This window comes from Microtus oregoni, unplaced genomic scaffold, assembly GCF_018167655.1.
Source record: "Microtus oregoni isolate MIOR12 unplaced genomic scaffold, Mior012 000060F_001, whole genome shotgun sequence".
Classification (NCBI taxonomy): domain Eukaryota; kingdom Metazoa; phylum Chordata; class Mammalia; order Rodentia; family Cricetidae; genus Microtus; species Microtus oregoni.
The window spans coordinates 1496950-1522802 of record NW_024543836.1 but is presented as its reverse complement, the minus strand read 5'-3'; the positions used below and the strand labels follow the sequence as shown (position 1 = coordinate 1522802).

Below are 25853 nucleotides of genomic sequence, written 5' to 3'. Positions count from 1 at the left end.
AGGGTTGCTTTGATTACTGCTCGTGCACTGTCAGGTCAAGGAGAGGTGAGCTGGCTTAGGAGGTCTACTGCAGGGACCCACGTATCTAAGGCTCGTGATTATTCAACTGGGGTACGGTAACCTTTGTGCACACTCAGTGCTGAGCTCAGGAACCTGTTGTGTGTTCCCCTCCTCAGCTCAGGCTTCAGAGATACCCCAAAATTGGCCATAGCGGTGATGGGGGTGAGGGAGCATGCATGCCACTATATTGTTCATAAGCACATATATCTTGCACTGATGTTTTATTTTTACATTAAAAAAAATCTCATGGATTAAGAAAGAAATCCCAACTCAGAAATACGATTCAAACATCATCACAAGATAAGAGAATGACCAAATACGACACTAATTATGATTATTTTATGTTCGGTTTGATGGCACATACCTATAATCCTATCACTTGGAGATTGAGGTAGGGACTGCTGCTAGTTTGAAATTAGCCTAGGCTATAAAAGAGAATGGGCTATCCTGGGATTATCTAGTGAGACTCTGTCCCAGAAACTTAAAAACTAAACAACAACAACAACAAAAAAAAAAACCACACACACACACAAAAAAAAAAAACAAGTGCCTCCTAAACAAAACAAAACAAATAAAAGCCACAAAGAAGCCAGGTGCTATTAGTGCACGCCTTTAATCCCAGCACTCGGGAAGCAGAGGCAGGTGGATCTCTGTGAGTTCGAAGCTAGCCTGGTCTACAGAGCAAGTTCCAGGACAGCCAGGGCTGTTACACAGAGAAACTCTATCTCAAAAAACCAAACCAAAAACAACAAAACAAAACCCCTAATAAGTGAATGTGGTGGTTTGAATGTAATTGGCCCCCATAATCTCATAGGGAGTGGCCCTATGAGGAGGTGTGGCCTTGTTGTTGGAGGAAGCATATCACTGTGGGACAGGCTATGAGGTTGCCTATGCTCAGGATACCACCCAGTGTCTCAGTCGACTTCCTGTGGCGTGCAAGATGTAGGACTCTCAGCTCCAGCACCCTACCCACCATGATGGCAACAGACTGTAACCGTAATTCTGAAACTGTAAGCGAGCCATCCCAATTAAATGTTTCCTTTATTAGAATTGCCGTGGTCATCGTGTCTCTTCACAGAAATAAAAACCCTAAAGATAGCAAACCAAACCAGACCAAACAACAACAAATAAAAACCCATAAAGGTTACCTTAATGTCAAAAATACTTGAAATATCACCAAAAAGTAAAGGAATGGGAGCCCTAATAGTTTGACAAGGTTGTATGTATGAGGTTTGCAGAGTATTATAATTCACAAACAAATTAACTCCAAAAGGTTCAAGCTCCTGCTTTCTTTTTCAGGGGGGCATGTGATCCGTGTCTCAAGGAGGATGCTGAGGGGGCAAGAGACCTCCAAGACTGGCTTAACACAAGAGATTTTGTGGGAACGAGAAGGAAGGAAGTAGTTTAAATATTCATATAGAGATACTGGAGTGAAGCTAGCAGGTTAAATACAGAATGGCTTCATTCCAAGGCTAAACTACAAATAACAGTTGAGGTTCTTAAATTTTTAAATTATTTTCATTGGTTTTACACATCCTACAGACAGTTTCTTTCAAGTATGCTACGTGTTCTGAGGACATTCATGCCCTTCCCATTTCCTGCTTTCAAAGTCCACCCCCTTTTCTCCACCTAGAGGCCTCCCTTCTGCATTTGACACATCGCTGATGTGCGCTCACAAACAGTACCTCAGAAGAACTGCAGGGAACCACAAATGAGAGAAACCATGCAACATTTGTCTTCTTGTTTTATTTATTTTTGTTTTTGTTTTGAATCTTTTGGTTACTTGAAATGGGGTTTTGCTATCCAACCCTGACTGGCCTGGGCTTGTGACCCTTCTCCTGCCTCTGCCTCTGCAATGATAAGCTTACAAGTGTCCTGCGGCTGGCTGGATCTACCTGATTTATTCACTCAAGATGATGCTCTCCAGTCCAAGCTACTTCCCTGGAGGAAGCAGAACTGCACTCTTTATGGGCGAAGGAGCTTCACTGTGTGCACATACCGCATTCTCTTTATGCGCTCGGCCACTGATGGGAACCCTGGCTGATTCCAGAATATGGCTCTGGTGAGACGTAGGCACCCGTGCGGTGTGTGGCCTTACAGTCTTTTGGGTGCGTACCTACCAGCGGGAAGCCAGGTCCTATGTTCATTCTGCCTGTGCTTTATGGCGGACCCTTCGTGATGATTTCTACAGTGGCTGCATCAAGCCGCATTCCCACCAGCAGTTTGCAAGGCTCCCTACCTCCCTGCCAGCGTCTATCACTGTTTGTTTTGTAACTGGTAGCCATTCTGATTGTGTTAAAATGGAATCGTAATGTTGCTCCAATTTGCATTTTGCTAGTGACAAAGGCTGAACATTGTTTTTCACATAGTTATTGGTCATCTGGACTTAACCTTTTAAGAACTGTTGTCTCATTAGTCCATTTATTGATCGGGTTGTTGTTTGGTGTTTGGCTTTTTTAGTTCTTTTAGTCTCAATATTAATGCTCTCTGTGATGTAGGGATGGAATGGATTTTCCTCCATCCTGATCCTGGAAGCTGTCTCTTCATTGACTAGTCATTTCCTTTGCTGTGCAGAAGTGTTTTAATTCCATGCATATTTAGGCTTCATTTCCTGAGCTACTGCAGTCCTTCCCAGAAACCCTTGCCTGTGCCTTCATCATCAAATATTTTCTCCTCCCAGAACTGTGAGCTCTGATCCACCCTAAATTGACATATGCATATCAATTCTGTGACATAGTCAGTGATATCATTCGGTGAGAGATATGGGTCTCGTGTGGCTGTCCAGTTTTTCCAGCACCATTTGTTGAAGAATGTCTCTCAGTTACTTGTCTATTGCTATAATAAGGCACTATGACAAAGGCAACTTCAAGAAGAAAGAGTATTTATTTGGTGAGTTTACGGCCACCATGATATGGTAACATGGAGTGTGGTGATGGGGAGGCAGGCATGATGCTAGAGTGGCAGGAATGGCAGGAATGGCCTGGATTGTTGAAACTCCAAAGCTTGACCCCAATGTCACTGCTCCTCAAACAAGGCCACACCTCCCAATCCCTCCTAAACTGTTCCACTAACTGGAGACCAAGCATTCAAATATATGAGCCCATGGAGCCAATACCATTCAATCCATCACACAGATGGTGCCTGTTCGAGACTGTTTAAAAAAATAAAAAAGGATGACTATCACTGTGGGTTCAAATCTCAGTCTTTTATTCGATTCCATTAATCTAAACTATCTTGCTCTGTGCCAACTCTGCTGTCTCTGTCATGACTTGAAACCCGCTGCTGTGACATTTCAAGGCTTGTCCTTTCAGCTATGAATTGTTCTGCAACCCAAGTCTTCTGTTCTCCTTCTGTGACAAATGTCATTGGAGCTTTAAGGAAATTACATTGAACCTACAGATTGCCTTTGACAATGTAGAAGGGGATTGAGTTTATTTTCTAAGTTAAAATCCTGTAAGGGCAAGAAGAAGACAAGACAAAAGCAACAGAATTTGGGGGGCAGAAGTAGAATTTATTTATTTAATCAATTAAAAAATGGAAAGCATAATATGGTAGGATGATGGATTGATTGGCCATGAGGATATCCGGTCACAAAGACAGTGAGTGACAGAACTCAGGGACGACTTGACATGTCACTTGATGCTGAACTCAGGATGAAAAGGGCTCAGAAAACACCACATATGCCCACAAGGAGGTGTCGGTAGGCGACCCACAGGATGGACGGGGCACTAAGCACATCCCTGCAATGCCCGTGCGTCAGAGCAAGCAGACTTAGAAACAGAAAACTCCAAGAGTTGGGCCCCACAGTGTGACAGTGAGCAAGTCAATTATGGAAGGGCTTATGATTTTAACTATTCTTTCCAATTTTGGATTTCTCTGTCTCCTCCAATGTAATTTAAAAACATCAGTTGTGCTTAGAAAGACAGGAGCTGAGCACCAGAGAGATGGCTCAGTGGGTAAGAGCACCTCTGGCCAAGCCTGACAACCTGAGTTTGAGCCGTCTGACTTACATGGTGGAAGGAGAGAACTGACTCCTACAGATTTGTCCTGTGACTTCAAAGGTGTGCTATGGCAGGCATGTGCACACACGCAAACACACAGACACACAGACACACTCACACACACGTACACACATGTGCACACACACACGTGCACACACAGAGACACACAGACACACTCACACACACGTACACACATGTGCACACACACACGTGCACACACACACAGACACACTCACACACACATACACACATGTGCACGTGCACACACGTGCACACACACAGACACACTCACACACACGTACACACATGTGCACGCGCACACACACACGCACACACACACACAAATATATATAAGAACAGCCTCGTTTACAAGAGTGAATTCCTAGTTCCAGGACAGCCAGGGCTGTTACACAGAAAGAAAGAAAAAAACCTATTTTTCTAATCAGCATTGGGTTGGTTTTGAAAAACCTGCCAATCATGCATGAATTGAAATGCAAGATGAACACTGCCCCACTTCCTTTACCTCTGTCTTTGACATCAAATCTGAAAATATACCTGTTCAAAGATGCTTATTTTATCAAAAAGAAAAACCTCTTGATTAGGATAAAAATTGGAGGAATTTGTGATTATAAGGTAAGAATATTCATGGAATAAACCAGTGCATTTGTCCTAAGTATAGATACCAAGCGAGATAGTAGGAAAAATCAAGCAAAAATACAAACGAAATCAGTAAATCTAGGGCATGATGTCAAAATGAATGCTAATAATTCTCTTTTTTTCCTGAAAACTTCATTATTATTTGCTGTTTGGATAAAGAACTCAAAAGGATAAAAAGGGTTTTTTTTTTTTTAAGAAAAAGCCTAAGATCTTGTATTATCTTATATACTAAAGACTTTATTCTATTTTTCCTTGTTTTATAATTTTTTAAAAAATAATTTATTTATTTTTTACATGCTTTGTTGTGAAGATGTCAAATCCTCTGGAACTGGAGTTACAGACAGTTGGGGGCTGCCCTATGAGTGCTGGGGATTGAACCCGGTCCTCTGGAAGAGCAGCCAGTGTTCTTAACTAATGAGCTATCTCTCCAGCCCCAGGTTTTATAATCTTACATTTAAATCTGTAATCTACGGTGGTTTGAGAGAAACTGGTCCCCAGTGGCCAACAGGGCGTGGTACTATCTCAGATGCACAAGGCCGTCTCTTCCTGTTGCCTGTGGATCCATATGTAGAATTCTCAGCTCCTCCTCCAGCACGACATACCGCCATGCTTCCCGCCATGATGATAATGAACTAAACCCCTGAAATCAGCCCAATTAAACCTTTTCCTTTATAAGAGTTGCCATGGTCATGGTGTCTCTCCACAGCAAGAAAACCCTAACTAAACCGTCTATCTTTAGTTTATTCTGTATAAATTGAGGAGCAATTCTCCTTATTTTGTCTAGGACACTCACACATTATTTGCTGAAAAAGCTATCTTCTCCATTCATTAGATTTCAAAGACAAGAAAATTTAAAAAAAAAAGAAAAACTATTAGTTGAATATTAAAAGAAGGAAAAATGATTAATCATATTTGTAAACTCTTTAGATTGCTGAGAATTAAGTGTTAAAATGGAGTGCTTAAGGAAAAGAGACTCTGGCTGGATGTGGTGGTGCATGCCTTTAAATCCTAACACTTGGAGGCAAAGGCAGACCCATCTCTGTGAGTTCGAGGCCAGCCTGGTCTGTATGAGAAACCCTGTCTCAAAAAACAAACAAACAAACAAACAAACAGAAACCACAAAACAATAACAACAGAAAAGATCCCTGCAAAGAGGGGAGGGGCAAAACCTTATTAGCTGCTCTTAGAGAAGACGGAGTTCAGTTTCCAGTACCCACATTGCCTCGGGCACTGCATACGTGTAATTGAAATAACATACATATATACATACATACATACATACTAGCACATAAAACAGCAATAAATAGAGCTTTAAAAAAAAAACAGAAAAAGAGACTCAGTCTAGTCTAAACATAAGCAATGAAACCAAAATCTAGAACTCAGTGATAGAAGACTCCCAACATCCACCGTCATTTCTCCCCCAGCCTTCCTGTGTACATTTGACTTCTTCATTTATGCAAACCCGAGGCATCCTGTACTTGATCTGATGTAAATGTTGGCATTTCTTCACTAGAACTTTTCTTTTTAAGTGTTTTATTTTGGAGCAATTTGGAATTTGCAGAAAAGTTTCAAGAATATTCCAGACTACATCGTGTACCCTTTCTCCAGGACACTGATTTCACCAGTTCTTCAGGAGCTGACGTGGTGAGGGGTGAGGTTTGCAGTTTGGAAGATGGATTTGAAAATGAACCCAAAGGCCGAACCCGCAGTTACTGTGGAAGTAAACTCTGCTGCACTTCCCAATCTATTACATATGAAGAATTAGTCAGCAGGTTGCCATTTAGTCCTTCATTCTGTCATCACTTCTGAAGAGGCACCGCACCTGCTCGGCTCCAGCACAATACTCTTTCCACTTTCTCCACGGTTACGTCACTCGGGTGACAGCTTCCTATCTACGCTCAGAAGCTAATGCCTTGTCCCCTGTGCTCCTGGGTCACCACCACAGGGTTCAGAACAGGGCTTGGTTGACACTGAATGAAACGTAGCTATCTTTGGCAACTAAGAAATGAATGAATGCTTACATAGGTTAGTAAAGTGTCCGTGTGTGTGTGTATGTCTGTCTATGTGTATATGTGTCTGTCTGTCTGTCTATTTGTGTGTGTCTGTGTTTATGTCTGTCTGTGTATGTGTCTATGTGTGTTTCTGTGTGTGTCTAACTATGTGTGTGTGTATCAGGGGTGACATATGGCACACAATGAAAGACAAATCCGTCAGATGATTCTGAGTTCTGAGATGTTAACCTTCTATTCCCAGTCACACACAGCAGAATTGCGGGCAGTCATCTCCTCCACCGTCACTCTTTACAGGAACACGACTCAGCACCGTCGCTTTCAAAGCCAGCTCTCATAAGCCCATCTGTGCCGTTGTGCTGGCTCACTCAAACTATTTCCTGGCCTTATTCATTTGATGCACCAAGTCAGTGAGATAAAATTTAAATAATGCTCCAAATTAGAATAATTAAAACATGAGTCATTCTTTCTGTAAAAACATATTTGAAAAATTCATGATTACTGGACACTACTGTGATTCAGAACAAGGCACTGTAAGAACGAGCAGGCCAGGAGATTACGAGACTGTGGGTGAGCAAGGTGTTATGGTCAACTTGACTCCCACCGCTGACCTCTGGGATTAACAGCAGACAGGGGGCTGAGAAAGGGCTCCTCGTGCCTGTATCATCTATAAATCCTTCCGTTTCCGCACAGACAAGCAGTATAAATGTGTCCAGAAATCAAAGCCCTTGATCACCTGACTGTCCCAAAGAAGAAACAATCATTCCAGATGAAATACCACAAATTATCCATTTCCCAAATAAAAAGAAAAAAGGTGATGGACATGGGGGCACCTTTGGAATTCTCTGCTGCATTTAGGGATTGACTCTTCAGCCTGGAGTGCCCCATGAGCAAGTGTGGACACTAACACACACATTCAATATGGCACAAACTGATCCCAAGAGCACAGGAGACTACTGCCCCTCCTGAAACATCATTCCCAGCATAGGATGCACTGAGTTTCAACAACTCAAAGTCTCTGACAAACTAAAGATTTAAAAGAATAACTCTCAATGCCAAGAAATATATCTAATATTAGCACCAAAATGAAGTTGAAGGAAAAATTCATTTCCTGATTTCATATATGCATTTCGAAAGTGCTCATAATGCTAATAAATGTTTAAGAAAACGAACCTTACAATTAACTTCTTTCTCTACTAAAAAATAGTGCAATAATTAGTCGCTTAAGGCTAAGATTATTAATTTGAAGCTATTTTAAATATCTAAAATATAAACTGAATAGTTTTATAATGTTATTTTGAACCACAAGATTTTTCAATAGAAAAAATATGTAATTATTTTTATTTTTTAAAAAATCCTATAACATTCACTTACGAAAATCCCTAAGAATTCTTTATTTTGATGGATGTATTTCCTATCAGGTTCTACAAAAAGATCAGGAAACGTCAATGATTCCCAAGGTTCAGCTACTGCTTCTAAAATCCATTTGGTACTGACAGAACCAAGGTTTGTAAAAAAACAGTTGAGTGCCGGAGCTCAAGAGGAGCTGAAGCAGCCTGCGCTGGCAACAAAAATCAGGGCCAAAGAAACTAACATCTCAAGTGTGCTTCTGGAATGCTCTCGACTGGTACGGAGCTGGGACTGAGTGTAGGCACATGCTGTGCACGTCAAGGTTCACTGTGACTCGGTGTAACAGGCTGTCCTCTGCAAATGTCCATGTGCAACCTGAAGGGCGCCAGAGAACAAAGCAAGCTTTATTTGAGCTTCTTCAATAACAACAAAAACTTATGTTATAAAATGTTTCCATGGCAAAGACCCACAGTTGGGTCCCATATGAAATTAACAGCAGTACTTCTAAAAAAATTTCAATTTAGGACAAGATATTGATCAAGGTGGGGGGAAAGTTATTGATTAAATACAACTCACTGTACACGTCGAATTCTGATGGCAATACCTCTGAGTGCCAACATGTTGCGTATGCCAAGGGCACAGCAGACCGATCACGCAGTGAATCACCCTTGGGCACAGATGTGCCAGTTAGAAAATGGACTCTACAGATGCCATTCAAAGAGAAGCCAGGTCAATGAGTCGCTTTTGTACCCCTGACCACATGACAATTAAATCAAGCAATGAAACCCTTAGGTCACAAAGTGCCCAACCTTAAGATGACCACACCAGTGCGTGAACAGAGCACTTCAGTCTGCATCCTATGCCAGTCGGCGCTCTCAAGATCAGTGGGCCCATCTCATCTCGGAAAAAGCTTGCCTCTCTCTAAGCAAGCTTAGTAAGTCCTAAGGGGACAACTCTCGACGCTCCTGCGTCTGATATAAAATAATAAACGCTGAGATAACAGCAACGAATAAAGACAATCGGTTGTGCTGCAGTCCACAGAGGTGAGTTCACGGAAGACGAATGCAGAGTTCTTCAATGCCACGGCTTTCAAGGGGGTGCCTGGCAGGACCAATCGATCTGTAGGATTCGTTGATTAAATATTAATGGAATGCTAAAGACTATCAGAAAGTAATCATTAGGATGGTAATGAGATCACATTGCATATTCTCATGGTTTTCTGACTTTTTGTGTGGAGTGTTCATACGGTTTAAAAACCAACTGATTTTTAAAAGTTTTCATATATGAAAGTGATGGCCTAAAAATTGGCCTGCTTCCTTTTAGTTTGCAAACCATGTTGTCTTAATTATGTAGCTCTAAGTAGAAAGCTTCTCACATCACATGATTCCACTAAATTATTACTGAGCCTTGCTTCCCAAACTCCCAAGAGGGACCTGTCCATGCAAAAACAGGAGTATTATTGGAATTCGTGAAGACTGTTCCCCAGATTACACACGTCTACACTACCAATGCCTCTATCAGCACCCAGAGCAAGAGTGAGTAGTGGAGGTGCAGCTTGCAAAACTCCCCCCAGACTACTAACACCATAGCCTTCCCCATGGGAAGGCAGAGGCATGTGGATAACAAGGAGGAGTGTATCCCAAAGGCCAAACACCCCAGGCCAACCATGCCAAATGGAATCTATGACCTGGCGCTGAAAACGTAGTAGGTGCAGATGGCAAAGATGGCAAGCAGATTATAAAGCATGGGGGGACTCTGGACTCATCACTGTAGTCTCACAGGCAACACCAGAACCACCAAGTGTCTGCTGACTACAGAAAAACAGATAATAATATCTGTAAGCCTGCATGCTCATACTGTGCTGCCTACATGCAGCCATATAAGGAAACCAAAGCTAAGACCACAGCCATTTTTTGTTTTTTGGTTTTTTTTTTTTTTTTTTGATTTTTCGAGACAGGGTTTCTCCGTAGCTTTTGGTTCCTGTCCTGGAACTAGCTCTTGTAGACCAGGCTGGCCTCGAACTCACAGAGATCCGCCTGCCTCTGCCTCCCGAGTGCTGGGATTAAAGGGACCACAGCTATTTTTATGTTGAGGTCTGCAACCTCTCTCCCAAGGAGTGAAGTGTGCTCCTGTTTCCACATAATGTAGAGACCGTAGGCAGAAATATAGAAGTTAGCCAATATTTGTGAACATTTAGGTCCTTGCCTTTAAAAGGAGTCAAATGGAACATTCACTGAGATGACTAAACATAATGAGGATTGTGACGTGTTATTGAAGGGCAGTCAAACAGGGAGGTATAAAGAAACACCTTCCTGTTCCCTGGTGCTGTGTCATCATCATGTGGAGTCATTTGGCACTGCCTGGTCTGCCCTGCGTTTGCAGGAAGTGTGCATTCTGCACCCTCACCTTTGCCTTGTGTCGAAGTCTTCTAGCTTGCCTGCACCATTAGCTTCTTAGTGAACTGACCTCAGATGCCTTCTGCTATTCCTGGGACACAGTCCGCCAGTCTGTTGGCACTGGTGGTGCCTTAATTGTCCTCGTTAGCTGTTTTCCCGGCAGGGAGCAGAACCTGGAAAAGAGGGATGACAATCATACAGGACATTTCCAAAGAATGTTCAAGACACTCTCAGGAGGATGCCCCCCAATATCTCTCTGCATGACAAAGTTTGTACCAGGCACCTCAGCTTTTATCTCCTCCATTCAGTCTTACACAAATGCAAAGATAAGAACCCTGAATTCAGTGCTCGGTCACATTGCAGATTCCCAATTACACTCTGCCCAGAGTCTCAAGGGAAAACCCTCTACGTGACACAGCAGGTATTTCCAGTGAGGACAAAGTACATTGTGTGGAACCAAGCTTAGCTTTCCCATGATGGAGGTGGGTCTTGTATCTTATCTGTTGCTTTCATTGGTTAACTAATAAAGAAAACTGCTTGGCCTGATAGAACAGAAAATTAGGTAGGCAGAGTAGACAGAACAGAATGCTGGGAGAAAGAAGCAGAGTCAGGGAGTCGCCATGATTCTCCCACCCAACACAGACGCAGGTTAAGATCTTCCCTGGTGAGCCACCTCGTGGGCTACACAGATTATTAGAAATGGGTTAATCAAAGATGTGAGAATTAGCCAATAAGAGGCTAGAACTAATGGGCCAAGCAGTGTTTAAAAGAATACAGCTTCTGTGTAATTATTTCTGGTAAAGCTAGCCAGGTGGCGGGACGCAGCCCGCCACAGTTCCTTCAACATTCCCATGAACGGTGGATGCCAGGCGGTGCTTTAGAGAAGACAAGCACAAAGAGGGCTCATCACATGAGAACAGAAATCTCCAGTTCCATGGCTCCGACAGGACCCTGTTGTCGTCTCTAATTGGCCTTTCAAGAACAGAGCTGCTTCTGACTTTACCACCACAGAATCTAGTTTTCATGATAGATCACTCAGGAAGTGAAAACCACAGAATGAGAGAATAAACGCTTACTTTAAGAATAAAGGAAAAAGTCAGGCCTAAAGCAGAAGCTGCACTGATTACTCTCTGCCCTGAAACACGACGGCAGCTTTTCCTTCAAGCCATAGACCTCTCTAGCAAGCTCATTTCTTCACACGGAGACAGCGTTAAAAGTACTCATCAAGTCAGATGCTGTGGTCCGCATCTATACTCCCAGTTCCTGGGAGGTTGAGACAAGAGGGTTTCGATTCTGAAGTCTACCTTGGTTTCTTAGTGAAACCCTGCCTTGGAAAAATAAGTAAGTAAATAAATATAAATAAATTATTTCTCAGATTTAATTATTTTAAACTATGTACGCCATCCGCTTCCTAACATGACTTACTGAAAATGCAAAAGAGAGCTGTCCACCCTGATTAGTGTGGACAGACTGACTGCTCCATTTTAAAGGGGAGTTAAGGTCAGATCTTATCCTGTAGTTTACACTGGCCGGGAACTTCTGGAAATCCTCCTGCCTCAGCTTCCTAAGTGCTGGCATTACAGGGAGCCAGTATGACCAGCGTGATTGCTTTGTTAAGTTACATCTTTCTGCCAAAAAAGTATTTCTTCCAAATTCCTCTCTATCTCTCAAATCAAAAATAAATCTACGGTGGGTGCTATATTTTGTAGATCTAAGCAAGCGTAACCATCCCTCATGATGATGGTGTGGACAGACCGGTTAACACCCATCCAGGTTGTGAACCGGTGCTCAGGATGGACCTTTTTCTTTCTGGCACATGGGATCCCATTTATGCCCTTTAGTCTCACATAATTAATTGTAGGCAGATGGTGAGATCTAAATTTTCAGAGTAGAAAGTCTACTGGCCGCTTCTCCTTGCTGTTGCCAGTGATGGATTCTGTCACACTGTTGGTGCAAACTGAAGGAGGTAATACAGTCAGACTTCTGGGCTATGTGGAAGCCTTTTTACTCACCGACCCCCATCCTCCTCCCTAGTCATTCTGCGCCATTGGAAAAGTGAGAAGGAAAAGAAGAACAGAGGATCATGGGACACAATCACAGTTTCCCACCCTCACCTCTATCCCTGCTCTAAAATGCATCAGAAGACAGGGCAATGCAGCGGGCACCTTACGCTCCCCCATCCCTGCGCCCCCGCCCTCCCCCCCCCCGGGTCTAAGAACCTCCATATGTGTCCTCAAGCAAAACAGACCTGGGTCCAGGGAACATTTTACCACCTCCTCCCTTTTCTCCTCCTATCATCTTAGCCAACACGTCCTTTAGATTCTCACTCCAGAACACAGTCCCCAGCTCTGTCATCTACTTTCTCAACTCCCTTTCCCAGGCTTTCGGTTTATTCGACCGCTGTGAGGGTGTTTGGGTTTCAGAGTTATCTCTGTCCATATCTGGTCTTCACCGCCTGCAAGTGCACACTCGGAAGCAGTGAGCAGATCATAGAGAGCCTGACCACACCCCAACACACACACCACAGGTCAGAGTTCAAAATGCAAAGTTGCTAGGTTTTCATCTGTGTGTGCCTTAGAAGGAATGGAATCTATTGTTGTCCATTTTGTTAAGAGCAGACTTTTGCACTGTTATGCAGTGCCAAGGTTAAGGAGTCCTGACTTGTCCTGAAACTGTGAGTAACGTTCATGTAGACCTTTGCTGTGACCTTCCAGGGGACTGAGCACTCAGGGTTAAAAATTATTACACACTTCAGACATAAACAAACATCGCTGAGAGCCACAAGCTAATGAGTATTGTGGCTATAGATATTAATTGTTGAAGACAGGTAGAGAATAGGTATACAGTAACATCTGCATTCTAAATCCCCAGGTGAATAATATCCTGCCTTGTTTCCTTTCTTTTTGTTTTCTAAAAATAAGGTCGTTCACCACGTGGCAGCTCAATGTGGTGAGCTTAATTAAGAACTGCCCCGGGTCCCATTTACTTTGTATAGAAACCGTGTGTAGGGTGGAAGTCCAAAGGTGAAAAGCCCATAAAGTTTGAGTCTGGTTGTTCCTTGTGAGAGCACACGTTAAAGATTAATTCTTAAAGCTGCAGGTAAGAAATGCGCCCGAGGCAGGGACAGGAATAGTTCTTCTCACGAATAGAACGGAACCATGCTTAAAAACAACAATAGAGAGTGAAAACAAAACCAAGCCTACTTGCACTGACCGAAAGAATCATCTTCTAGGGCTGGAGAGATGGCTCAGCAGTTAAGAGCACTGGCTGCTCTTCCAGAGGACCAGAGTTCAATTCCCAGCATCCACATGTCAGCTCACAACTGTCTGTAACTCCAGTTCCAGGGGATCTGACAGCTTCACACCAATGCACATAGAATAAAGTTAAATAAGATATATATATATATATATATATACATACATACATATATATACATATATATATATATATATATATATATGAATCATCTTCTAATTTAACATGTTCTGGAGCAGAAAAGGGCTCCTGATACCTCAATCCTGAGTCCTTCATTAAGTGCAAGCTTTAAAGGTTGAAATGCTGACTCAAACAAACGCTCCCACAGCAACCGATACTCAAGTAGGAGTCTCTGGAAGCTCTCATTGAGGACTTGGGTGAATTGGCAATGAATCCTTGGAGTGGCTCACTCAGGAAGGCAAGGATCGGCAGCATCCCTCCAAGCCCGGTGACTAATCCTCCCACAGCCTGCGTTCTGCCCACCAGACCTCGCGTTCTTGTCTGGTACATCCTCCGCTCTTCTTGTTTCTCATTCAAGCCGTCAGAGATGGAGACGAAGTCTACCAAAGACTAGACTGCTATATGAAGCTGCGAGGCAAATGTATATCATACAAGGAGACCAGCAAAAGCAGGATCCACCACTCCGCAAAAGTAACAAAGGGAAGCTTTATAAAACGGTTATAACAATAAAGACTACCACAGTAGCCGTCAGGACAGGGTTTTACAAAGTAATCCACAAGACAAGTTCATTCCACAGTTGACTTGTGACGCTGTAGCTAAATGTGCAGCCATGGTGTTAGCTCAGTGCTCGCCTTACTTCCACAAGGATGCATTGGTCTCCATTTAACCCCCTCTCTTGCTCCCCCCAGACACTCTACAAGACCTTATTTGGCTCTGTTGTGCTATTTGTAGTCGCCACCAACTGATAACTGGTGACAAGACCACCTCGCTGCTTTTTCCGCCACAGTAGTGTTCTGATAAGAAACCTAAATCGCGGCTCTTTCCACCTTTGGTAATTCAAAATACCCCATGGGTTTCCACACTAGTACAAGAATCCAATAACTTTTATGGAAATAAGTTGTGCTGGGGTAACTTCCCAGAGATGACAAACACAGATTCCTGTCAGTTACCTAACAAGTAGGCTTTGCTGCAATGTAGCTAATGTCATTAATGCAACTATGTATCACAGACGTTAAAAGTCACCAGCTGAAAAAAAAACATGCTAGAGTTTTCTTATCTGCCATTAAATGCTATTAACTGACGCTGCCCAGGAGAAAGTCAGATGTGTGGTTATTTAAATAAACATCAAAACCACAGAATGGAGAGGACTTAGAAGTTAAAAAGCAACGTTCCTTTAGTTACACAATTGACAACTTAGCTCCAGATAACAGGACAAGACAGGCGGATAATCTTTGCAGGCTATAAAGCAGAAAAGATATTTGTGATATTCACAGCATGGAAATGAGAATTCTAGCTTGGAATTTGTGTGCCGTTGTGTGGGCTGAGAGAGATCAGAGGAAGCTGGGGGGCGGGGGAGAGGTACCTGTCAATTAATACCATTTGGCAGAAATAGACAGGCAGGCATGAATGAAAAACACTTCAAACCACGTGAGTGGTGCCTGACAGTTGAGAGACGCTAAGTGAAGCCCATTGGTTGGTTCAGAACTCAGGGCTTCCCTGAAGCTAAAACAGGAGAGTGGGGAGGGGCCACACAGGAGGTGGAACCAACTACACCAGTTTCAAATGCATTTCATTGTGCAAGCTGAGAAGGGCAGGGGTAAAACTCAGAACAGAAGGTCCCATGACCCAACAGCTAAATAAAGGAAGAGACAACAGTTGGTTTCGGAAGGTCATGGTAGCAAACCAGACCAGAAATGGAAGCTGCGGGGTATGGGACAGAGGAACAAGAGAACTTAGTATCTGACAAGGGAGATCCAGCCTGTCTCCTCACTAGCAGCTCCCTCCTACCTCCGTCCTTCCTTATTGCTTCCTTTTTGTGGTGCTGGGAATCAAAGCCAGGCTTTGACTCAACCTGGCTCATTGAATCTGCTGATGCAGAACCCAAGGATAAGACAGATGGTTCACGACATAAGCCATGCCAGCACACTTAATTCGCTCATCGCAAACACACTTTCCACAATCTTTTCTAGCACCACCATCCAGCCAAGGTTTCAATTTTTGGTTTGCATCTAACTCAAAATTATGTTTCTCGATTAGAGGGAGAACAACTTTTCCCCCAGATCCTAAAGACCAAACAGAGAAATGACCCAACCCTATTAAGCAGCAAACAACTTTCTTTTTCTCTAGCTAGTTCTGTTAATCTTGTCACGAATTCATATCAGATTTCTGGCTATAGATTACTTACAGGAGTCTAAGCTGTTATGTTTTTGCTTGCTGACTTCTATCTCACATCCCAAAGTAAACAATATAGAAATCGTTCAGCAATTCAGTTGCATTAAATATTATAAAGCCACGGACAACCTCATTAACTACAAAGCACAGTAGAAATGCTAGAGACATACTCTGCTCTTGTGGATGGTCAATGTTCTCTAACGCTAGTCAGCAAATCTCTGCAAACAACATCTAAATCAGTGACTTTTTTACACGGTCTACTACTTGATGCAACTGTCCAACCCTGTTATTATTTGAGAAGGCAAACCCATGTAATGTGTGGACGAACATGGCTAGGGTCTAGTAACACATAATTCGCAAAAGTGGCGGAATAAGTTGGGTGTGGCCGCAGGTCATCCCAGATCTAAGGCAGGAGGATCATGAGTTCAGGGCTAGCCTGAGCTATACAACAAGCTTATGTCTCAAAACAAACAAAAACAAATGAGCAAATGCCCTGTGGAAGAACTGTGGTTGACCCTCGTATAACAGGCACTCAGTTATGGCAACCCAGAGGGTTTGGTTTTGCTTATCTGTAAATCTGTTTTTCTGTTTGTCAGTGTAATCTGCAGTCCATAATGTGTCTAAGGCTGAAGATGTGAGACAACAATTCTTCTAAAGGAAGTGCACATCGCTAGCGAAGTGATCAAAGGGCACACAAGGGGCTGGAGAGGTGGCTCAGCAGGTAAGAGGACTGGCCGCTCTTCTAGAGGCCCTCGATTCAATTCCCAGCTCCCACATGGTGACGCATAACCATCAGGAGCTCTAGTTCCAGGGGATCTGATGCCCTCTTCTGATCTCCTTGGACATGTGGGGCAGATGTGAGGCACAGATGCAGACAAAACACTCATAAACATGAAACAAGAGAAAACTTTAAAACAAGGGACAGACATCAAGGAGACAGCAACGTCCGGGATAACTTTAAAAGAGAATATACGCACAACAGAGGAGATAATAAGTAGATTTCTGTCGATTATACAGTTTAACAGTGTGAAATTTCTTGAATTAAAAGCTTCAGAAGGCACAGAGTAGAGCCATAAATATTTAGGCACACGTTATACTTATTTACAAAACCGAGAGACATTCCTACTACTGTGTGAATTTAAATGATAGGACTAGAAGTCCTACAAACACACTGTCTGAAATTCAAATCCTAGTTCTGCCAATTACTGGTAGTATGATCCTGACAGTACCTCAAAAGGTACCTATAAAGACAAAGAGAGCTACAGAACCTACTGTCCGTTAGGATTGTCTGAGGAGTCCACAGATTCACTGTGTAACACTTAAAACTACATAAATGCCTGGTGCTCTTAGAACTTTACTAAAAGCAGAAACTGTAGGCTGCAGGGGATCATCGCCATTCAAAAGAATCTGGCTTTGTCCTCATACGTCTTAAGCTTTGGTCCAACTGAATCTGTTAGATAGAGAGTCCTAACGACTTGGCCCTCTCCACTAAGATCTTTACCAACTGAGAAGCATTCCCACCTTACCTGGTAAGATTTCTCTAACCACTCTCCACAGCTAAAAATACCAACTCAAGAATAATCCCAAAGCTATTATCCAACGGTTCTGTAGCACAATTCCTCCAAATGGGAAAAGGTTTTGCCTGCTCTTCTCTTACAGGCAGAAATATCAACAGCCCCCTCTTTGCTTACAACCGGAGCAATCCAAAAGGAGAGAGTAAACAGGAACTTGGGGAGAAAGATAAAGGACCTTAATGATTCAGTTTTCAAATAAATCCACATCTGTATGACAGAGAAAGGAAGAATGTGGCATCCGTGTGCACACCTGGTCAAAGAGGGGAGTAGGGTGGCTGTCAGTCGTAAAATTATCCAAGCAAGGAGAAATCAAGGCATGTTAAACTGTGCGGTATGGCTGACTTCCTTCTGAACAGTGTGAGCAAGGCGGATGGGGCAGCCTCTGTCCAAAACATTGAGTCTAAAGGACCACTGTGACCATACGCTGATGACTTCAGTTACATGAGCAGTGGATTTCGTTCCCTGAGGAACCGCCAAAAGGGACACTTTGTTCTCATTAATGGTATGACGACTGGACCACAAATTAAGTTGAAATTATCAGATCTAAAACAGAAACAAGGAAAGGAAAAGAGGTTTTGGCTTCTTAGCCACATACTAAAGGGTTCTCCATTAAATGCCGCCACCCCCAGCTATGTTCCAGCTTTCTCCGCTACACCTTCTGAAAGCTGAGCTTCCTACAATACCCTGATCACACCTGCTCTCTGCCCACTGTGTGCGTCCTCTGCCTAGACGTCTTCCCCTCGCTTCTGCATCCTATCTCGACCTTTATTTCATACCATAGGATCTTAAACCACTCCCCATGGCCCAGCAGAAATCATTTTTCCAGATTCTTGAATTTTTTTTTTTTTTTAAAGACAGGGTTTCTCTGTAGCTTTGATGCCTGTCCTGGAACTAGCTCTTGTAGACTAGGCTGGCCTCGAACTCACCAAGATCCACCTGCCTCCTGAGTGCTGGGATTAAGGCATGGACCATCACCGCCTGGCCAGAGATTCTTGAATTTTTTTTAAGTTTTTTAAAAATATTTATTTATTTATTTATTTATTATGTATACAATGTTCTGTCTGTGTGTATGTCTGCAGGTCAGAAGAGGGCACTAGACCTCATTACAGATGGTTGTGAGCCACCATGTGGTTGCTGGGAATTGAACTCAGGACCTTTGGAAGAGCAGACAGTGCTTTTAACCACTGAGCCATCTCTCCAGCCCCCGATTTTTGAATTTTTTAACCCTTGTTCAGTCCCCCTGGATTTGTAGTCTGTCTTGATCAAAGGTGACATACACAGCTTCTCTTGTTCAGTCCCCCTGGATTTGTAGTCTGTCTTGATCAAAGGTGACATACACAGCTTCTCTTTTCACGAAGGACCGTTCTTTAGAGCAGTGTCCACATCTGCTCCATCTCTGCGAATCCATCCATACCACAGACGCTCATAGTTTTCACTGACCATGCAAGAAAGGGTCAAACTGCGCTAAATCATTGTGACTGACCGTTTACATCAAATGCATACGCACATGCCCTCAGAGCCTTGCTGGAGAAAGGCTTAATTCAAAAACATACGGTGGTGGTGCATGCTTTTAATCCCAGCACTTGGGAGGGAGGACAGAGGCAGGCAGATCTCTGTGAGTTTGAGGCCAGCCTGATCTACAGAGCTAGTTACAGGACAGGCTCCAAAGCTACAGAGAAACCCTGTCTAGAGAAACCAACCAACCAAGCAAACAAACAAAACAAAAACAAAAACATGGCTCAGTGGCTAAGTGCACTGGTTGCTCTTTTAGGCAACTTCGGTCCATTCCCAGCACCCACAAAGCAGCATACACCCATCTGTAACTCCAGTTCCACAGGATCTGGTGCCCTCTGCTGGCTTCCAGGTGCTACATTCACATGTTGCAGAGACATATGCAGGCAAAACACCCGCACATACAACAAAATAAAATTAAAATAGAAAACCCCCACAAAGTCAAAATTTGCCTTCTCATGAAACGGGAGAAGTTTAATGCTAGCTACAGTGCAAAGAAGCTACTGTTTGTAATACAATTAAGTGGCCTATTAAAAGCTTCCTTCTCATTAACATTAACAGACACACTCCCAAGTTAGATACGTCACAGGAAGCAGGCTCATTCTTTCACCAATCTAGACTCAAAGTGCTACTTGCCTCTAGGTGTCTGTCTTAGTCAGGGTTTTTATTGCTGCAATGAGACACCATAACCAAACAGCAAGTTGGGGAGGAAAGGTTTTATTAGGTTTACACTTTAGCATTGCTGTTCATCACTGAAGGAAGTCAGGACAGAACTCATACAGGGCAGGATTCCAGAAGCAGGAGCTGATGCAGGGGCCATGGAAGGGAGCTGCTTACTGACTTGCTTCCCCTGGCTTGCTGAACCCATCTTCTTATAGAGCCCAGGACCACCTGCCCAGGGATGGCACCTCCCACCATGAGCTGGGCCCACCAGGTCCCACAGCCATTTAGTATCAAAGAAACACATAGAGGCTTATATTAATTATAAACTGGTGGGCCTATTAGATCAGGCTTCTTTTTTTTTTTGCTTTCTTCCCCCTCCCCTTTTTATTGATTTTATTAAGCTCTGCATATTTCTCTGCTTCCTTCCCTGCCTCTCCCCTCCCCTTCAACCCTCTCCCAAGGTCCCCATGCTCCCAATTTACTCAGGAGATCTTGTCTGTTTCTACTTCCCATGTAGATTAGATCCATGTATGTCTCTCTTAGGGTCCTCATTGTTGTCTAGGTTTCTCTGGGATTGTGAATTGTAGGCTGGTTTTCTTTGTTTTATGACTAAAAGCCACTTATAAGTGAGTACATGTGATAATTGTCTTTCTGGGGCTTGGTTACCTCACTCAATATAATGTTTTCTAGATTTATCCATTTGCCCACAAATTTCAAGATGTCGTTATGTTTTTTCTGCTGTGTAGTACTCCATTGTGTAAATGTACCACATTTTCCTTATCCATTCTTCATTCAAGGGGCATTTAGGCTGTTTTCAGGTTCTGGCTATGACAAACAATGCTGCCATGAACATGTCCTTGTGGTAGGATTGTAGCTCGGGCTTCTTATTAACTCTTATAACTTACATCATCCCATAATTCCTGTCTGTGTCAGCCACATGGCTTGGTACCTTTTATCAGCGAGGCATTCTCATCTTGCTTCCTCTCTGTCTGGGTGAAGAATGCAGACTGAGCCTTTCCTCTTCCCAGAATCCTTCCCTTCTTGTTGCCCAGCCTATACTTCCTGCCTGGCTACTGGCCAATCTGCATTTTATTAAAACAATACAAGTGACAAATCTTTACAGGGTACATGACCATTGTCCCACACTATCCCCTATTGATCACTAATGGGAAAAAATGCCTTACACCTGGATCTCATGGAGGCATTCCCTCAACTGAGGCTCCTTCCTCTGATGACTCCAGTTTGTGTCAAGTTGACCCACAAAACAAGCCAGTACAGCTTCAGATAAAGGGATCTTAAGACTTGAGTACATAGCGATCATTTCAACTGCCATCTTTAACAAGCTTTAATTCCTCCAAATGTGAAAAATCAGACATTCTGACACGTTCCGGAGCCCACAAGTGCCGAGACAAAGATTAACAAGAGAACGTTTGCATCTTGGCCACCTAAGACTACATGGGCAGATCCCCGCATGTCCTAACGTGCCACTTGGCACTTACGGATGTTAGTAATGGGTCACCAGGCAGAGACCAACTTCTCTCTCACGTGAAACTCCAGGGCTGTGCTGATGGGCATGTTCTTGCCAGATCCCTAGTCACCCTCCCATGTCCGCAGTCCCCCAGCCACAGAAGGCATCTCACTGCCTTCCACCTCACAAACAATGACATAAATGAGTCTTAATATACACTCTGAGGTACGAGAGAAGGTCCTAAGGCCAAATCATGCCACAGCAGACACCCCAAGACCTGAACGCAGAAGGAAGAATGGACCATAACAGTGTGTCTCCTGACGAAATGCTGTATTGGCAGGAAGGGGTCTGTTGGGTGACCCATCTGGCACAGCTGTTGTATCGATGACACTCAGGACATCTGGGGCCTCTGATGTCACATCCCTAGTATCACCTGCATTCCCAAAATGACAAGAGAATCCTTGGACAAGTGTCAAGAGACTCTTACTAATTTAAGTGGCTGAGTTTTTTTTTTAAAGCAATTCAGAAATATATTCATGCAAGTATAAACATGTCTGTCACATGCAAACTGAGGTCAAAATAATTGTAGTAATAAGGGCGGTGGGGCTGCGTCCCTGGCACCCCAGCCGCCTGCTCGGCTAGCTTATGCCCCGAAATAACAACACACAAACTGTATTCATTTAATCACTGCTTGGCCCATTTCTATCTAGCCTCTTCTAAGCTAATTCTCACATATTAATTTAGCCCATTTCTAATCATCTGTGCTGCGCCCCTAGGTGCGCTAACTGGGAAGATTCTAGCCTATGTCCATCCTGGGTCGGAGCTTCATAGCGTGCGTCTGCCCAGGAGCCAGGAGCATGGCGTCTCTCTCAGGCGTCTGCTCCCGAGAGGAGAGCTGTCGAGTCTGAGCTCACTTCCTCTTCCTCCCAGCGTTCTGTTCTGTTTACTCCTCCCACCTATCTTCTAACCAATAAAATGGGCCAAGGCAGTTCCTTTATTAGCCAATGACCTTCCTCCATCAAATAATGTTAAAAATTACATATTCAGTAAACACAGTCTAGTGACAAGGTCATAAATTATGCTATGTTTTGAAGTCATATAATCAATACTGACAATGTATAAAGTGGCCTGATTCTGTGTTATTTTTCATAGATGTCTCAACTGAGTAATCCTGGCCAAATTTCTCTGTGCTCATCGCTTTACTCTTTGGTTAGTTAGGGATTATCCCAACCTATTCCGTTTCCTCGGACAGTTGCACCTGTCTTTGTCTGGTTCTCTATCTGATTTCTGCACCTACTTTTTTCTAATTAGCCTCCACCAACATTTAACAGCTACACCAGGCATGCCGGAATTCTTATGACTAAGCTTCCTGTATTAAGACATATTGCAGCAGCAATAAAATCGAATCAATGTGAAAGAGTGAGTCGGTGAACAACGTGGCCCATGCCATGCAAAGCTGTTCAGGAAATTTAATTTGATGTCATAAACCGATAAGAAACAAATATATGGGGGAAACAGGGTGGCCCACATTATCACATGACAGCAATCACCCAGAAATGAGAGGCAGAAGCCTAGAGGGCTGTAAGGTTGTTCACCTTCGGCATGGGAGTTCAACAAATGAGGCACAAATCCCAGCGTGGATGCTCCCTTAGCTACTAAGGGAGGTCATTCTCCTCGGTTGGTCCTCAGTCTCCTCATCTGCAGAATGGGGTTTTAAGCTAAACAGAGTTCAAGCTGCTGTGGAGATTATAGATATTATCGGGCCAGGTAAGGATGATGTGGTCAGATTACACAGCATCTAAGCAATGGGAAGGTCATGGCACAGTGTGTCGCTCATGTGCTCCCAGGATGCTGGCCTAAACAAACCAACTGTGTTGCCACTCATACAAAAGCACAGCTTATAGTTATGCACAGTAGATATATGCAATATAAGTGAATCAATTACTAGCTCCTATTTTACTATACTGTATTCTTAGTGTGTTTAGATATACCCCTACTTCCCCTTAAAGCAGGCTATTAAGTTGGACAACAGCCCCAAACCTCTCTTGTTTACTACGTTTTGCCTGTATCATTTTCTTTTAGGCTTGATTGAATGTCTTCTGTTTTGTTCATAATGGGCATAGGAACAATAGTCTGTACGTACACACGCGCGCACGCGTGCACACACACACACACAAGGACACCACAGACAATGTATGTAGTACCAGTAGCATCAGGGTCTAGGTGAACACACTCTACAGTGGTTGCACATTCTATAGTGATCTACTTGCCTAATGACCCTTCTCTCAGAGCACACACAGAACCCATAACACCTGCTCCAGAGCTAGCAATGCAAACTTCCCACCACAGACCAACTGAGGTGAGGTAAAAGCACACTAATTTGGATTGCTAGTCTGCCGACTCAGGAAAATTATATGTAGAAATCATTGAAATGTTTGTGTCAAATATCCAACTTTTCTGAGACTTACAAGTAGAGGACACCTGATTTCACTTCCATATTCTAATTGCTCTCTGGTCGCGTGGCCATGGGAAAGGTTGCGTTAGGGAGTTTTTCATTATTATAACATGCACTGGGCATGCCACCACCACAGCCATCTCTGACCCTCTGCGTCACATCCATCGGGCCATTCCTCACTCATGTCCTTTATGAAACGCAGGAACACTGCATTAAAGAAGAGTTAAATGAACACAAAGCTATGACGTGCTCTCCTGATGTGAATATGTCAGAGAACAAGAGCTACACAGAGCGATATGGATTCATCTAAAAAGGTCCATGTCTCCCGACGCACAGACTACAGCAGAGGTTACGTGAGGACACACTCAGTGGAAGCGCTGGAGGCCACCATAGGACAACGATGACAAGCTCCAGGATGGAAGACAGGCTGAGGACGACGGAGGAGAGAAAGAGTCAGGAAGAGCCTTTGAAGCTACCTCTGAGCCACTGTACTAATCCAGGCACAGCCCTGCTTCACTTGTTCTGGTTGAGAGAGTGCATAAATATCCATATTTTTAAAAATGAGCAGAATGCTGTGGGAATTAAGTGTTCACATGAAGAAGTAATCCACAGAAATAAAAGAAGGTTCTCTTGAAATGTCTGATGTTGGTATAGGCAATATGGGTAAGCAATATCATAGATGAATCTCAACATAAGAAGGTTATTGTGAGGACAGAAAGATGGATTCATGGTTAAGAGCACTGGCTGCCCTTCCAGAGGACCCAGATTCTATTTTCAGCACCCAAGTTATGACTCACAACTAACCTGTTATAACCCCAGTTTCAGGGCATCTGATGCCCTCTTCTGGCCTCCATGGGTACCACATACATATGTGGTATGTAGGCATTCATGCAGTCAAAACATTCATACACACGAAAATAAGTAAATAGAGGCTTTTTTTATTTATTTTTTATTTTTTTTATTTTTTATTTTTTTGGATTTTCGAGACAGGGTTTCTCCGTAGCTTTTTGGTTCCTGTCCTGGAACTAGCTCTTCTAGACCAGGCTGGCCTCGAACTCACAGAGATCCGCCTGCCTCTGCCTCCCGAGTGCTGGGATTAAAGGCGTGCGCCGCCACCGCCCGGCCTAGAGGGTTTTTTTAAAGACCGTTGGCTGTTTTCTTTTATATGAAACTCAAAGACAGGCTAAAGTAATGGTTTGCTACAGTAGTCAGTATTCCAAGGTTCCCTGGCAGATATATCCTCTATAATTTTATAATTGTACTTATATCCTTATTACCTCATAGTCCTTGATTGGTTATCCCACCCACTTTAAACTAATTGTTCTCTGATGCATCTCACGAATCTCTCTTCTTCAATTGTTTGACCGAATTAAAACATTCCTGAAGAATATGAAGCCATTCTTAGGGAGAAATGGTGATGATGTCATTCTTCGGGAGAAATGGTGATGACGTCATAAGTCATTCTTAGGGAGATATGGTGATGGCGTCATAAGTCATTCTTAGGGAGATATGGTGATGACATCATAAGTCATTTTTATGTAGATTTGGTGATGTTTTACAAACACATGTGACTATGTGACCATAACCTAAATTAATATAAAAAAAACCCTTAGTCTTCCTATTAAGAATTCCACAAAGAGCCAGCATTCTGATTTATGTTGCCTCATTTTTGAGGCGGGATCTCATGACGTAGCGTAGCCTGGCCTCAAAGTGCCATGTCTTTCCTCAGTCTCCCTGGTGCTGGGATAGTGAGCCTGCATCACGACAGCTGGCTTGTCATTCTGTTTTCTATCACCAGGATTTGTTCCATCCATTTGGAAACGTCATCTAGATTAGTTAACATCAGTCTTTGGTGTAAATTCTGCTCATATCCATCCACAAAAACATGAATACAGCTTCCATTAAGATTTCGGACATGAAAGGCAAAGAGATAAAGATGGCTGGAGTTAAAGACAACAAACTAATTTGGAATTTTAAAAATCCCTTATATTCATCCATTCAAATCGAGGGCATCGGTATGTACTGGTCAACAGTTTGCTTCAAGGTGACATTTTCTAACTTTACCCCCTGAAAAGAACTAGGAGAACGCTGTGGTCACCAC

The 25853-nt window shown here is 43.2% G+C and overlaps 1 protein-coding gene across 11 annotated transcripts in view; it reads right to left on the bottom strand.

Moving 5' to 3' along the window:
• Positions 1–25853, bottom strand: part of LOC121439069 (oxysterol-binding protein-related protein 6) — a 157077-nt gene that overhangs the window by 77337 nt on the left and 53887 nt on the right. For all 11 annotated transcript variants that reach the window (XM_041639560.1, XM_041639549.1, XM_041639551.1 and 8 more), the window contains exon 2: positions 10484–10646. The gene's annotated coding sequence lies outside the window, so the exon portion shown is untranslated. The remainder of the gene's footprint in view (positions 1–10483; positions 10647–25853) is intronic.